Raw genomic sequence first — 16,559 nt, 5'->3', positions numbered from 1 at the left:
GTATTCCCATAAATCTGATGAATATGAGCTGTAATGTGACCTATATATGTTTTTGTATAGTTAATTTTTAGTAGATTTTGTCATTATTTTCACAATTTTTTGTAAGACAAAATGTAATGAGATACACTTCAATGCTTGAGCATCCAAAACATTCTTTATGGAAGTGATTTTTCAACTCTTGCGAGTCACTTTCAAACTTATTAACAAAGAATTCAGCATGTCAAGTATAAGAATGAATAGGTGTATGTAGATATTAATTGATAATAGACTAACAGAGGCATTAAATGCAGTTGAAATACAGACGAACATAAAGTACAATTTAATAAGAAACAAAAATTAAAACGTAGAACAAAAATATTAAGATGGATTCAGTGAAAATGAAACTGTCTATTGAAGGCTGTTTTCTTACTTATATAAAAATGGAATCTGTCGCCCTCAGCTCCTCCATAGTGTGACAACTGTTGAGAACTGAGAAATTTTCAAGAGAAATAAAATAATCGACATTTTTCATGACTCATGGAAAATGCCAGAGTCAAATATTTTTTTCTCTTGAAAATTTGTAAATTCTGAACAGTGCCACACCATGGAGGAGCTAAGGATGGCAGTGTATATTGTCATGTAACGAAGAAAACGGCCTTGAATAGTGTTTCATTTCCACTGAATCCAGTTTTAGTATATTTGTTTAAATTTTTGTTGATTAAATTGTACTTTATGTTCGTTTGTATTTCAGCTGCATTTAATGCTTCTGTTAAGTCTAATATCGGTTAATATCTAAATATAACTATTTACTCCTGTACTTTACAAGCTGAATTCCTGTTAATACAGATTGAAGATGACTCGCAAGAGTTGAAAAATAATGACTTTATAGAATGCTTTGGATACTCTTGTCAGTTCAAGTTCTCTGCCTTGTGATTCCTTCGGACCCACTATATCTACCGAACATTCATATAGTATTGTATAAATTGTATATAACATGTCATGGAAAGAAAATAAAATCACCAATGGAAGTAAGCTCTTTTATTTTATCTTTATTCTTAAGGTGTACAAATAAAAAAAAATGACTAAGCTGTTTACAAGTAAAATTCACAATAACATACTGAGTATTGTCCTAACCTCAACGTTCGTATGACCGAGTATTCTCCCCAATTGCCCCCCTCCCCCTCCCAGCACCGGCAAATGCCTCCAGAACCCTCGTTAAGAAAGGGCCAGACAGCTCATGAAATAGACCTAGCTTTTAACCAGCGAGAAATCTCAAGTCCATTTAGACTGTTTATTCTCTTCTCATATACAGAACTCATTCACTCTTCCACTAACGGAATGAGAGCAGTACCACTGAACCAGTTCACAGTCAAAATGGCTGAACGGTGACCTGATAATTCATATTGGACCACTTGGTCCATGTCTCAAATCCGGTCTTCTCTCAGTGGTTTTTTCTTGACTAGCCAAGTCATGGAAGCAATTGTCATGCTATTTTATTTAGTATTCAAGGCCTAAAACCCAAAATTTAACACTTCAAAGTTAAAATTTCAAATTTACCTTTGATCTCCCTTGGAAAACTTAGCTGACTATACATGGAAAACTTAGCTACTGTAAAACTTAGCTGACTATACATGGAAAACTTAGTTGATTACTGTAATATATGTATAAAAACTAAGATCTACATAATTTGGCGTAAGAAAAACCTAAAAATCATTAAAATCTTTTATTGTAGGAGACAATGTCACACGCGATACAGGTTTCAGTACAAACACTTTGGCAGTTAGGTGAAATATGAATACACATCCAAGTCAATGAAAAAAAATGGGAATGAAGCTACATTCCCATTTTCTGAAAACCTCAAAGTTGAACACTTGTTACAAACGTCATGGCTGTGTCAGTCAGTAGTGTTTTAATCAAGAGAAGGAAAAGGAAAGCCCGCCAAGGCCCTCCCCTGTCCCACCTAGTAACTGGACACTTAGCAATATTTTTATTTTTTTGATTAAGCAAGGTTACTAGGTCCTTGAATGCTTTCCTTGTCCTTCTCTCTTAAAATATTTTATTATAATTTTTTTACAAACAATAAAGCAATGATTATGATTTACAGACACCAAGAACAGTACGATGATCTTTTGAAGATTAATACTACTACTCTGAGTTAATACCAAGTTGTACATCTGAGCTTGGAAAAATTATAATTTTTTACTTTGAAAAATTGTTGATAGCTGAAAAAAAGGGGGGGATTACAGTCATCAGCCTCATTTGCAATTTCAGCGCGAGCCATTTCTCAAGACACCTGAAGCCCCCTGAAAAGCAGACAAGATTCACAAGTGGCCAAGATGCCTCTCTCTAAATTTCTCCCCATTTCGTGTGCATGATTGAGTCGGGTAAAAGGGAAGAGGCGTGCAAGACTACTGCCCCGGCCACCTCGACACTTCTTCCCCCAGCACAGGAAGCCAGATCGGACCGAAGTACGCATTCGCCTTACACGCGGACCACCAAATCGCTTTAGCTTCATCTGTGTGATAAGTTCTCGAATAAGAACCTTCAGCAAAAGCTGCTAACGATTTTAAACACCACCTAGACACACGTGGCTCTCATTATCAAAGCAAATGGAGCCATAGTACTAAGGAAGATACCTACACAACAGCACTAAACTGGTGACGCACACTATGAAATAGGCCTACTACACGATGACCATCACCTACAGAGAAGATTCATGGTAACCCATTTCAGTTTGGACCAGTGGAACTTTTTTTACTTACCATTGCTATTATCAACTACTTTTCATTAGACCTATTATATCACTTAAATATACCGGGTACATAGTAACTTACTTTATAATGAACCATTTAAAACCATACGCCGAAGCCATTGTAAATTTATATTCAAATGTACAGCTTAATAAAATACCTGAAAATTTTTAACCAGTTTCTATACACCGGATTCATAATCTATTTTAGGGTACACTATAAACCTATAGGTTAGGTTGACATTATGCGAGAAATTTTTTCCTAATGTGCAACAATACTGACATGATAGTCCTAGGTTTGAAAGTTTACTTACGAAGAACTGTAAAGAATATCTACTTTAAAGCCACAAATTTCTGATTTTTATATGCAATTTCTTCAATCATTGGCATTATGGCTTAAATTAATGGTAATAGTTCACATTACATTCATATCAACATTAAAATTTCTATTTATACTTAATTATCACTTTTAAAAACGTATTCGGAAATCTAGGTCGCACAGTTTTTGGACCTTTTACCAAAATCATCAAACTTTTTCACTTAATTCCTCTTCCATACTAACAAATTTCACATTCACTACAAAATTTATACTTTAGAGCGCAGTTAAGGGTAGACCAAAGGATCTGCTCTTTAATGGAAGAAAATTAACTGCACTAATATTTTAACGAGTTAAAAATGTAGATACCAGTGGGACGTTCCTTTAAAAGATGTCTCATTACTTGCAATAAGGCCAAGTACAGTACAGTACTTATGTAAAGGAACTATCAGCCACCTAACACTTACCCAGTCAGTGAAGTGCACAGCTAAATTAGAAATTTACTTTTTTACCTTGTCTTTGAGAGAGAGAGAGAGAGAGAGAGAGAGAGAGAGAGAGAGAGAGAGAGAGAGAGAGAGAGAGAGAGACTGTAGCCAATGTTTTCAAGTCAGAACAGCTGAAGTGAGCAAGAAGTAGAATAACTTTGTTAAAATAATAACAGCAAAGAGAGAGAGAGAGAGAGAGAGAGAGAGAGACTGTAGATAATGTTTTCAAGTCGGGACAGCTTAAGTGGGAAGTAAAACTAAATATTGTTGAAATTTTAAACACTAACGGCAAAATATGAGAGAGAGAGAGAGAGAGAGAGAGAGAGAGAGAGAGAGAGAGAGAGAGAGAGAGAGAGAGAGAGAGACTCTGTAGCCGATGTTTTCAAGTCAGAACAGCTTAGGTAGGCAGGAAGTAAACTAAACTTTGTTGAAACTTTACACACTAACGGCAAAATAACTAAGAACGAATCTGATAATTGAACGCAAATGGAAAACCAATATTAAGATTTAGATGCTTGAGAGAATTCCAATTCGAATGGTTAGGTTAACGTAAAATTTAAATTGTAGAGCGATTTGAAGATTTATCTGTTAAAGGGAAAAAATTTTTAAGATTTAAATGGTCATGGACAACTGTTTCCCCGAGACTAAAGTCTGATGCATATATTGGGTACAGTTACTCATAGTTTACAAGGTAACGCACGATTATTCATGATAATCTATTCAAATGGCATAACAGCTGCTGATTTTATTAACTATAAGGTGAAAACCTACTCCAGTAATCACCCAAAGTATGAAAAAGCAGAAGAGAAAAAGCTGCTCTCAACTGAGGCCATAGAATAGACTAAGCAATTTAGGCCGAAGGGCAAGCGCTGGAACCTATAAGGACATCCAGTGGTGAAAGGAAAATTGAGAGTAAAAGGTTACAACAGTATTAACTAGAGGAAAACCTGGCAGTTACAACAAAGCAATTGTATTTAGTGTGTAGGAAGTAATGGAGGCTATATTTTTTTAGAACAGTCTCACCACCAATCAATAAAAAGTTAATACCTAATTTCCTAACACTAGGACAAGCAAACCATGTGACTCGACAAACCATTAAATCTGTAGAACAATTCAGCGCTTCAACAATGTCCTAATTTACCTTTTTACAAATTCTACTGATGTGCAAGAATAACCATTTGGAAAAAATGTTTCTCTCATTTTCAAAATCTGATATTCAAAACGTATATTTTAAAAATTTTCATCTTTAAAAAAGAAAATCACTCGCGAGAGAGAGAGAGAGAGGGAGAGAGAGAGAGAGAGAGAAAATCGCCCTTGTTCAATATTCGTCCTATCAGGATCATTGTTTTCACAGTACACTAGCTACATTTTGCACTTGCGCTTATCACCAATTACTTATGAATCATTCTAATTACAACTACTTCCTTCAAATAATCACATTGAATAAGTCTTTGTTCAATGGGCAGGTTTCTAGTAACCAAAAGTCTGCAATGCCTTGATTGAAAAATGTTTTCACTATTTCAATCTGCCTTTTATTCTTAAACTTTAACACTGAAAAGGGCCAACATGTTAAAAAATATTCAGAATTTACTTTACTTGAAAATCTGTGACTGACAAACATTCTCAATTGTCATTTAATAAAATTTTTAGTGGAGTATAAATAAAACTACCTATACTAAATGACTATTACAAGATGTGAAAATTTTAGCCTTGGATATAAAAACTAAAAGACCAGTTAAAAAACGATCCTATAATAAACACTGGGAACTGAATCTACTACTGCCCTACCACACTGATTTTAACAAACAAGCCATCTGGTGTTACTTTAAGATGATTCTATTAAATTTAAAAGTTGATTCATAGACCATCCGATCAGCAATACTGTAACTTCAAAATACATTATGAAAAAGAATGCAGATATTAGTTAACATGAAACGCTTTCATTTTTGGAAAACTATTTTGGACAGTTACGATTCTCAACCTGCGACTGGGTAAATTGAATAAAAAAATCACTTGGAAATATGATTTATTGTTGTGGAACACCACTAAGATTCTGGTTAGCAATGTGCAACATGAAATTGCAGGTACTGTATACAATATACCAAATATCCTCTGACATTTTTGGCTGGTTTACGCGTAATAAGTGAAAAATTAACGTTAATACCATAATATTAAATGTTTCAGAGGTGCAGCTGCTTTCATCAGTTGCTCAGCAGATATTCCTGCACATCAGTAGTATCTCATGTCAGTATTATTTCCTGACAGACCCACCAAGAAAAATTGATCTCCAAAGCAGGAAACCTTCCACTTAAAAGGGGATAACCTCCACAATTTAAGCAAACCATAAACTAGGAAAATCCTAACCCCTTTTAAACAATACAGTATTAAACTGACACTACACTATACTCTGACCACTTGAATGTCCTACTTAACGACCTGGGGAAATAATTACTATCCTTTGAACACAAACCTAGGCTAGGCAACTTCCACACCAACGACGAGATATTCCAGGACTTATCACACAGTTCGTCTAAAGATGATTATTATAGCAGTTCTTTATCCCTCCTTTATTTCAAGGACACAAATGGTAGAAACCAGTGGACAAAATGGGCACTTGTGAACCCAGCTGGACCCCTTTCAGAGAGCTCTGGTGTCACAGTGTAACAGAAAGCACTGGAATGCCAGACTGACAACTCTCTAAGAACGTTAAAAGCAAATTTCACTCAAGTTTAACAAATTAGCATTAATTCCTAACTCAAATGCTTAGTTTAAAATAAAATTACACTGACCTCTAACAGTAGAATTCTCACAATTTTCAGATAACTCATACATATTCCAGAGTGTCTGAAAACACAATCTTTTTACATTATGCTGTATTTACACTACTAGCATGACACTGCTCATGACTTATATGAAATGTCACCCTTTAAATGACTGTGCATTCATATCTATGCTACTAAAGTACAATACCAAAACCTGTACATTTAACATCACAATCTCCTACAATTCAAGACCCTATGAGGTTCCAAAATGCTCTAATTTAACAAAAGTTGATCACTAGATTAAAAGTTGCTCTGATAAATCACCAAGCACAAACAATTTGAGGTTCTGAAGTACTTGAAGTATTTGAACTCTACATAGCATGACAATTTTGTTCATGACCTAAGTTGTCAAGATAAAGTTCACTCAAGACAAAGAGACAAACTTAAGTGGACTGAAATCTAACATGTTTACCAGGACAGCCTATCAACATTTCGAAACGTACAAAAGTTCAGATGTAAGGCCACTGCTCTCATTACACCAGAATGAACCAGTTCTGCACATGGGAAGATCATAAACAGTATAAATGAACAGTGGTTCATCTGGTTAAAAAGATCTATTTCACTGACTCTTTGGCCCTTTTGTCGCGAGGAATACTTTGGCAAATGCTAGTGCTGGAATGGGGAGGGGGGCAGGGCGAGACCTCAGTCATGAACGTTGACTGGGATTTTTTTTTTTCAGTTTGATTTTCTTTACATCTTTTTTTAGCTTCTCGAATTTGGGAGAGGGGAGGACCTAGGCGAGGGAATAGGTGATCTGAAAATGGAATTTTGTATAAGAGGGAACAGAGAATTTCTGCAATATTTCATCCAAAGGAAAATTTAGGAAAACGCTTATTACGTTTGAATTGTGGCTTACAAAATCCAACACTTTGAACCTTCGAAGTATGTTTGGCAGGAAGAGAGAGAGAGAGAGAGAGAGAGAGAGAGAGAGAGAGAGAGAGAGAGAGAGAGAGAGAGAGAGAGAGAGAGAGAGAGAGAGAATTCTATGCCCCAAAAAACTTTAAAATATTAAAATATTATTGATGTACAAAAGTGTCCAACAATTCATATCAAGTTATCATCCTTATACCGTAGGGGACCACTTACATTGCAAAGAACCCAATCGCCATTTATAGAACTCCAGATACAGTTAGCGGCTTAGTGTATAAAATCTTTGGCAGATTTCAAAATAATTTATGTATTACGGTAAGGGAAGTTATGTAATTTTACACCAAGTTCAGAAGTGCCGATTTAATTATAGACTACTACTACCCTTAAAAATTACAAGAGATGATCATTATTGTCTAAACTTAAAATTCAACATGTATTAAATGTTGCCATTCAGTTAGCTAAGATACAAAAGGGGATTGTCATTAACTAACATAAAATTTAAAATATGAAAAAGCGGCAAACCGAAGTCTCAAAATATATTGTAATGAAATTTGAAACGTTCCAAGTGTGGCGTAAGCCTTTGGTGAATTGAATATTTGAGAGCTGAAGAGATAGGTCTAGGCTACAGGCTACACTAGAACCACATACTTCAAAAGCCTAAAATTGCAGAAATTCTCTCTAATTTCCAAATTTTCAACCAATGGTACCTGTACACAGTAATCCAAATATCTCTCTCATCAGTCACAAAATCAATGAACGTTTATTTTAATTCCCATGGATTTCTTTTCGAGTCTCAAGGACATAATACCAATGCTTAAGTATTTACCTAATCATTACACTGACTTGGTTTGACACTTTTTGTACAAATACTAGTGACAGGGGAGAAATCTGGTTGATAGCAATGACAAAAATGAAAATTTTGATCCTAAAGGCCACTGATATCAAAATACTGCTTTTAAATTTGACAAATATTGGCCAATCAACGAGTACCCAAACCCCTCCATAAATAGAAATTTAATTGTAATACAGTAAAAGTACGATACAAGCCTTTTAGAGACAATTATCCAGAATGTCAGTTTCTTTAAATGTTCACTGTTATGTAAAGAACCAAAATGAAAACAAAATACTCGATCATGATAAAGTCCTCATAGAAGAATCAGGAATTAGCTACAAAAAAATTACCTTCACTTCAATTTCTCCGTTAACTTTAGTTGTGTTCATAACACAGTATTACATTAAAAAAAACTACCAATCATACAAAAAAAAAAAAAAAAAACATGAATAACCAAAAAAGAAACTGTAACCATTTTCTGTGAAATTCCACGTTTAACTGCTGTCCATACCAAATAATGGCAATCAGTAATGAAAACTAATAAGCTGCATGCCTCTAATAATTAAGTGTTTCTAAGACGAAGTTTCCAAAAATACCAAAACACTGATGAGAGAGATTTCATGATGAGGCTCTAAGTAAAAAATACAGATTAAGGTGGCAACTCAAGTTCTGTTAAGTGGAGATTTGAAACATATAACAAATTGAGTTAAAACTTATTTTTAAGCATTATTTGACTAAAAAATCTTCCAAAATGGATACTGATGCACCTAGTAATTGATTTAATGGTTATCTACAGTGAAAAAACTAAGGCCTGAAAACAATCACTGGAACAGAAGTAAAATTGATAAGCAATAATTGTAGCATTACTGTCAAGAACAAAACTACTTAGCCAATAATACTTTAGAGCCTCATTTACAACAGTAAACAAACTTTCAAAAATTCGGCACACTACTACATGAAAAATCCGGGTGTACAGTAATCCTAGCTTTTGAAGCCAAAGATCCCATTTCCTGCTTGGTATGTAGACACTTCTTCCTTAACCTCCTGGTTACACCGTACCATTCAAGAAGCTTTCCAAGTTTAATCTGAAAGAAAGACATTCATTCAGAAGAGAATTGTGTTCTAATCGACATTCGCTGGGTCTCGACACCCATCATTATCAAAATACTAAAAAAATACCATATACAGTACTTAGTTTTCTGTTTTTGAAAACCAATGGAAATCATGCCTATAAAAAAAATCAAACATTAACTGTCTATTTCAATTCTAAGTAAATAAACTTAATTACAAACAAAAATGCTTTTAATATCCTTCCCTACTGAAAGGGAATATGACCCATATTTGTCAGATTTACTTTGTACGTTCTACTATTCAGATTTACTTACAATAAATTTTTATGTCAAAATCCTAGTCTTAATTTTGCAAAACTTAAAATGAAGATTTTACATTTAAATGCACTTCCACCAACATCTTTGCTGAAAACTTAAGTTACTTTTTAACCTGTGTAAACTGAATCCCACCCCACTACGAATCTATCTGCATTGCAATCTTATCTGGTGTATTTTTTTAATAAAACTTTGACGTTTTGACTACGTATTCATTTTACGCCAGGCTCTTCAGGTCATGGGTGCCAGATGTATGGTAAGCGTCTCCTCCAGCTCAAAAGCTCGCCCAGACTAGTTTTGTTTCCCATTCTAAGTTAAAAATGAAGCTTGGTTTCCACTCCAAAAGTTCTGTACTGGCTTCTTGCATCATGATTTCAGCGCCGGCAGCTTTACACATCTGGAAGAGATTACACCAGTTAAATGCAAAATTCAATCATTTTTAAGACCAGTAAAAACTAGTCTCAAATTTTTCTTTAACTGATATACTCAGGAGACAGGTTTAATATACCATTATAGCTACGTATTATGACTTATTGGGAAAAATACTTAAGAACGCCTATTAACCTTTGCTAGTTAATTCACCTATGGAGATACTCGCTGACCAGAGTAAAAGGGAATTTAGGTCTAAGGCGAAATACTAAAGTGATTCGTTGATGCTACTTTTCACTCATTATAACCTTGGCTTCTTAGCATCAACAAAAACAACCGTATATAGACAGGTAAGACGTATATAGACAGGTAAGACGAAAAAACGAAATGTGAATACGTTGCACATAAGAGACTGTTGGAATAGGCTTACCGTTCTCAAAGGATTACTGACCATTTTATTATAATAATATACTAACACGCAAATGGACTGGACAAGTGGGGCTTAACTCATTTTTATTAAAACTATTTTATCACAAAAGAGCATCAATCTATGCACAAGCAGGCATTTTCACTAACAATGTACAAATGCATTTTATTTTGCGAATGGCATTCTCTCGAGCAATGCAAGTATTAGCAGGACTGCAATGATTTAATGTACAAAATATTTCACTCGATAAAAACCTACATTACGTATGAAAAATATCCTTGTTAATTGGAAATAGTTTCTTAAACCGCGCTTACAAGGAACAAAAATTCTTTACACAACTAAAGAGGTTTCTCTATCAAAAACAGATCATGCAGAAACGAGAATCAAAGCCACGAGAAGAGCCATCTTTGCAATAAAGAGCTCTAGGTCGTTTTCCAAATATAAACAAATTAGAACCTATCTATTCAACAATTAAACCTGTCCTTTACACGCTCCAGAAGATAAAAAAAATCAGGAAACTGACAGATTGCAATGTATATGACTAAAAACATCACTAAACCCCACGACCTCTTAAACTTTTAAAATTCCAAACGGCGCAACACATTGAGGATTTCCCTTGTAAAACCAAACTTACGGCAACAGGAAATTTTACTTAAAGAGCTTTTGATATACGAGCTATAGCGTTACGCCTACACCTTTCTATTGGTAAATCACTTAAAACTTCCTAGTGAGAAAAAACTTATCTACTCATCTATGAGTGTGCCACAGACCAAAATTTTACTGTAAATAGACTGAGGCAGCACACAGCACCAAAATTTTTAAGAGTGATGATAAAGTGGATTTCTTGAGTTGACAGGCAACTGATTTTTAGTGAATAATGAACCATGTACTGCCACTTTAGAAAAAAATTTATCCCAGTGTACTTAATTTTATGTATTTCATGTAAATTTTTTTGGCTAATATATGGTACGATTATGTTTACCATATATATCACGTATACTGTATCTTTTAGACGCCAAACAGAATTATTACGAAGTCTATTTTGATATCACTAATTCAAGAGGTGAATCTGAGGTGAAGCTAGGCCTGGTTACTGTATTGTTTGCAATTTGGATTAACTCACCTTTTAAACGTTCTTTGACATGTGGAAACGATAACTAAGACCTCTTACCGACAAACAGTTGCCAATGAGCTAGTTACATCCGACTCCATCGGTAACAGACGTAAATATTAGGCCGAGTCCTTTCGGTACCCTATCCCGAGTATGTGTCAAACAGATCCCCATCGCCACATTCATGAAAACCAGGTTTCTTTATTGGTTACGTGGTTTTGAAACAATGAATGCATATACCCGGTAAGAACAGCGATAACGATATATCTATATTCCGTTATACAGTCGAACACGTAGGCCTACAGCTGTTTAACCCGTTATCTTTTAAAGCTACATGCAAGCAATATCACCAAAAAGTTTCTCCCGGGCAGGGTTCTGCCCTGAAAGTAAAAAATACTTAGGATTATGTCTATCTTGAAAACTATTGGGTACACTTTAGCATTTATCAACATAAATATAGTTTTTTCTGTTTCTATGATGTGATTTGAATGATTTTGATTTCCATCGCAAATGAATAGGGTTCGGCAATGATATTGCCCTGAAAGTCAAAAATACTCCATAGCTAATAGGCAAAACTGTGTTTATGATTACAGTTTTCTATAGCTTATTCTGAAAAATTTTATTAATTTTATTGGGTATCATTTGCCGGGAAGGATAAGTATTCATTTGCGAGATTTCAAAATCATTAATCATCATAATACAACAGAAAAACCTATATTTTATGTTGAAAGACATGTCCATAAGTGAAATATTCTTTATTATTAATCTTATAATTCGATGTTAAAAGACATCACTCAGATATTCTGCACTAGTCTTATAATCGTCACATAGCTTTACGATACCTCTATGGCATTTCAGATTACGTGTTGGTCTTGAAAGGGGGTTAAGGCAAGCTTTTAACTAAGTATAATAGCGAAAATTCAATACTTTGACGACGGGAACCAAGAACTGTGGAAGAATGAGCATAAAACCACATATGATCAAACAGACTTCGGGCTAAAAAAAAAAAAAAAAAAGGTTACCTTAACTATTTGGATTATGACACACTCAAAAGTTACGAACATGAACGATAACTAGAATACTTCGTTAACAAGATAATTATTTGGTGATTATGACAATTGACGTTTTTCTATGTTATTTTACTTTACAAGAATTTAAAGTAATATTTTGTCGGCCGGCTGTAACTAAGCTGTCATTGACCCTTGAAGAACTTGAATAAGGTCTAAGCCAGCATTCCGCGGCAAGCCCCCACCTCCATAGCTAATACGGCAAGTAACCAGTACACCCTAAAAATACCAACATAACGTACCCAAGAGGTGTTTACTGGTTACCAATTTTGCCGTATTAGCTTTGGAGGTGGGGAGCGGGCTTGCCGCGGAATGCCGGCATTATCTTCAGTCATCAATGATAAATTAGCGACAAAATATTACTTTAAATTCTTGTAAAGCAAGTAAAATAACAAAGAAAAACGCCAATTGCCACAGTCTAGCATGTAAACTAATGTAAACTAATTTTTAAGATGATCTAGTGTCTCTGACAATGAAAACTAATATAAAAATATACCCTACTATTTGCTACGCATAGGGTAAACTCGGGTATGTTAGTGGCATAAATTACGGCATACATTTCAGCCGTAGCTATTTCAAGAACCTAACAAACTTAAAAACAAATGGGTAGAAAATTAAGCCCCAAAACAAAGCTACCTGCTGACCAGCAAAACTCGTGGATAAAACAAAACTGTCCCCACGTAGGGTATGATATAGGAGCGCTAACCGAACACATCAAATGCATGAAATTATAATGTTGTAGGACATGGGTCTATGCATTAAGCCAAAGATGCATCCATTAACACCGTAGCCTATGCCTCGTAAAATCAGTGTTTAAAGCCACAACTCCGACAAAATGAGTTCAAGACTACTAAATATTAGACAATTCTTAAAGGGTAAAATAAAGTACCATAGTAACCATACCAGGACGTTCCACGCGCAGTCTAGACCATGTTTTCGCGGATGCCTTTTGAACGATAGTCGATGACAAAATGACCGTAACAGTCACTTCATCAGAGGAACAGAGGAAAAATAACAAAAACAAGCATGACGAAGCAGTACATTTTCCTCTGATCCTTTCTTTGGTGTCACCTTGTAAGACAAGTAGCGCCATCTAGATTTTGAATTCTCGATCATTATTGCTCTTGCTTTAATAGTGGTATTTGCTTTATTATAATTTCAGTAAATCTGGATTTTTCTTGCAAAATGCTCAGCAAAATTCAATATATTCCTTTGTCACCCAAACTGTAGAGAATTTGGTATATTGACGAGTTACTCTGAATTCAGAATATAATTGCATTCTGACCTGAAACAAAATAGGCCTAGGCTGAATTCTACCCTGAAATACATAGCACCGAAGCGTTCTAAACTGAAATACAGAATATTGGAGGGTAATCTTGAAATACAGACTACGTGGGCGTTTTAACATGAATTATAACATCTGGGAACTCTCTAGCCTTGATAAAGCTTATGTTGCACTGTGATTCCTACTCTCACAGTAACTGGTAGTACGACTGTGACAGACTTTAACCAGTCGCTCGACTGGAAAAAATGGATATAATAATAAGAAAGCTGAGTTGAGCAACAAAATACAATGCAGAGAAAGAATTGCATGCATATCTAACAAATTATCGATCATTTTCTTGCACTGAACATTCATTTTAGTGACTATCACTTCTGAAAAACTAGCTATTGCACGACATATGTCTTCGTTAATCACTACTTGATTACTTTCATGTATATAAAGGCAAATGTGTAGGATCGTTTTCGAAGCAAGCAATAACTTTAAGAGACTAGCCTACAAAACGTGGAGAGCAAATTTATATAGTTATCGCTATTTATCCACTTTTCTGTGACGTTTTCTACAATGGGGATCATTTTCTATATTGTCCTTACATGGTAAACATGTTTTCTTGCAAGATGTCACTCGAGACAACAATAGCTTTCATGAACTAGGGTTTACTAAAAAGTATGACGTACGTTATAACGTCTGTATATTATGGACAATATATATGATAAATTTATTGATTTATTAAGAAATACATTCTACACAGGACATGAAAGAGAATTCAATTGGTTAATGGATGTATTAGGAAAGAGGGTTTCCCTAAATCTTCTCATTTGCTGGTGTTTTCTACTCTTTATCAAAATGAATCCTGTCCACCCTCTCTCTCTCTCTCTGTCCCTATATTCCTACTACTTTCTGTGTAACTGGCCGTGTCTTGACAGGTCAGCCTTAACTAATAAAGAAATAAATATTCGTAGGCCAATGGGCTAAATTTTTAAACTGATTTCCATATATTTATTCGATTCTTCTCTCAACTTTCTCTCACTACATATGGAGTTATGGACGTTCTGTTCTATGGAAGCTTACTTCAATGACCTTCTAAACTCGTTCAAGTAACTTGCATGAATAAAGCGTAGGCTACTATTTTTGCAGCTATTTGCCTAAAAAGTATATCATTGCCAGTGTGGTGAAGTATTTACCTATAATAAGCTTTCAGAACAGGATAAATCCTTTTATTTTTCTAAATATTATGAAACTGTGGCCCCATATCACTACAGCCATTTCAGATATTACATTTTAAATATAAATTTGTGGTATTAGCTTTACACTGCTTACGTATGCAGACAGTATATTTGAAAACTCAACCTGTTTGATTTACCAACCTCCACTTGACGCTTATTGTTGCAATAACCAAATTCCGCAGATTGACTGACAGCCTGGTATCAAAAAGTCATTCTAAATATGTTACACAAGGGTATATAATTAAAAAAAATATATATATGAAACCTGTCTATTCTTTAGGAACATATTCTCAGTATAGTGGACATGTAGTACTAGTCTATAACGTAAACTTTATCATATCCACATCTATGGCACTGAGAAGAATGATTTAACAATATATTCACCTGGGTGAAGCAAGTATTATTCCTTGAGGACCTACAGTTTTCAGTTGCATGACGATATACATTTTTGACGGTGTTTGATCGTTCTGTTTCTCATCTGCGCCCGTCGACAACAGTGAAACCAATCCTTCTAGAGTTCGACTCTGGTCGAATTCCTGACTCAGTATGTTGTTGCCACTTCTTCCTCGTCCTTCAAAATCCTACCCCTGCCAAGTTTAAAATTGATCTAAAAGTTCCTCAAGAACATTCATGGTTTGATGTACTCAATTACAAAATCACATAGTCACCTTCATAGAGTCTATCTATGCATACATAATTTTTTTAAAAATCTTAAACATGATCTTTCTATGAGAGAAAAAAGACGCACTGCCTTTAGACATTACAGGCCTATCATTCGTGAGGACATCAGATGTATATAACCTAGAGGGAAATAAATGATGATTAAAATGCCTAGACCGATTAGTATTTAACTTCCAAAGGTTTGCCAACGTCATATGTATTACCTAGAGGGAAATAAATTGTTAAAATATCTAGAGCTATTATAATAGTAACTAACTTTTTCAAAAGGTTTGTCATCGTGCCATTTTCCACAAATCGACTATTATAAGGTTTCGACTGATATAAGAACGTGATACACTATCAAGAGTTCTGTTACGGATAACAAAAAAAAAAAAAAAAAAAAAAAGGCCGAATTCATTAGAATTTCAAATCCTACCTTTACCTCTCGTGTTTTAAGGCAGCACCGTCGATAGCCTCAGGATTGGATAGCCTAAGAGTTCGGTCTACAAACCTCGGTGCTTCGTTTGATATTTGTTGAATTTACGCACATTAATGACTTTTGCGACACATTTCAAGGTGAAGTATTTTCACATGGCTTTGATGCTCTAGTCTAGAGTGAGTCCAAACTATATCAGTGGTCATTATCAAGCTTTTGTTTTCCTCGTGTTTTATCAGTCCCGTGGATTTTATCTTTCCTACCTCTGGGAATTCTAGCATTTGTTGAAAATGATATTTGTTTGCTATGAGAGAGAGAGAGAGAGAGAGAGAGAGAGAGAGAGAGAGAGAGAGAGAGAGAGAGAGAGAGACCTTACAGTTCGTTCGGGTTGCCCCAGGTCCCTCAGAGAGAGAGAGAGAGAGAGAGAGAGAGAGAGAGAGAGAGAGAGAGAGAGAGAGAGAGACTGTTATCAGACTATGAGACAAACGAAGCAAGGTACAATGAAAGCAAATGGTCCTTGGAGTTTATCATAGTTGCACCCTT

At 35.0% G+C, this 16,559-nt stretch overlaps 1 long non-coding RNA gene across 2 annotated transcripts; it reads right to left on the bottom strand.

Moving 5' to 3' along the window:
- Positions 1-1,687: 1,687 nt before the first annotated feature.
- On the bottom strand, positions 1,688-16,269 carry LOC136846743 (uncharacterized). Of its 2 annotated transcripts, none has more exons than XR_010855518.1 (2): positions 15,305-16,269; positions 1,688-9,835 (listed from the first exon to the last, which is right to left on the bottom strand). It is a non-coding gene; the product is annotated as an uncharacterized lncRNA (long non-coding RNA). The 2 variants fall into 2 exon arrangements; XR_010855517.1 differs by lacking the exon at positions 15,305-16,269 and adding an exon at positions 13,316-13,443.
- Positions 16,270-16,559: the final 290 nt, after the last annotated feature.

The sequence above is a fragment of the Macrobrachium rosenbergii genome, chromosome 15, assembly GCF_040412425.1.
Source record: "Macrobrachium rosenbergii isolate ZJJX-2024 chromosome 15, ASM4041242v1, whole genome shotgun sequence".
Taxonomy (NCBI): Eukaryota; Metazoa; Arthropoda; class Malacostraca; order Decapoda; family Palaemonidae; genus Macrobrachium; species Macrobrachium rosenbergii.
This window is presented reverse-complemented; position numbering and strand designations above follow the sequence as displayed.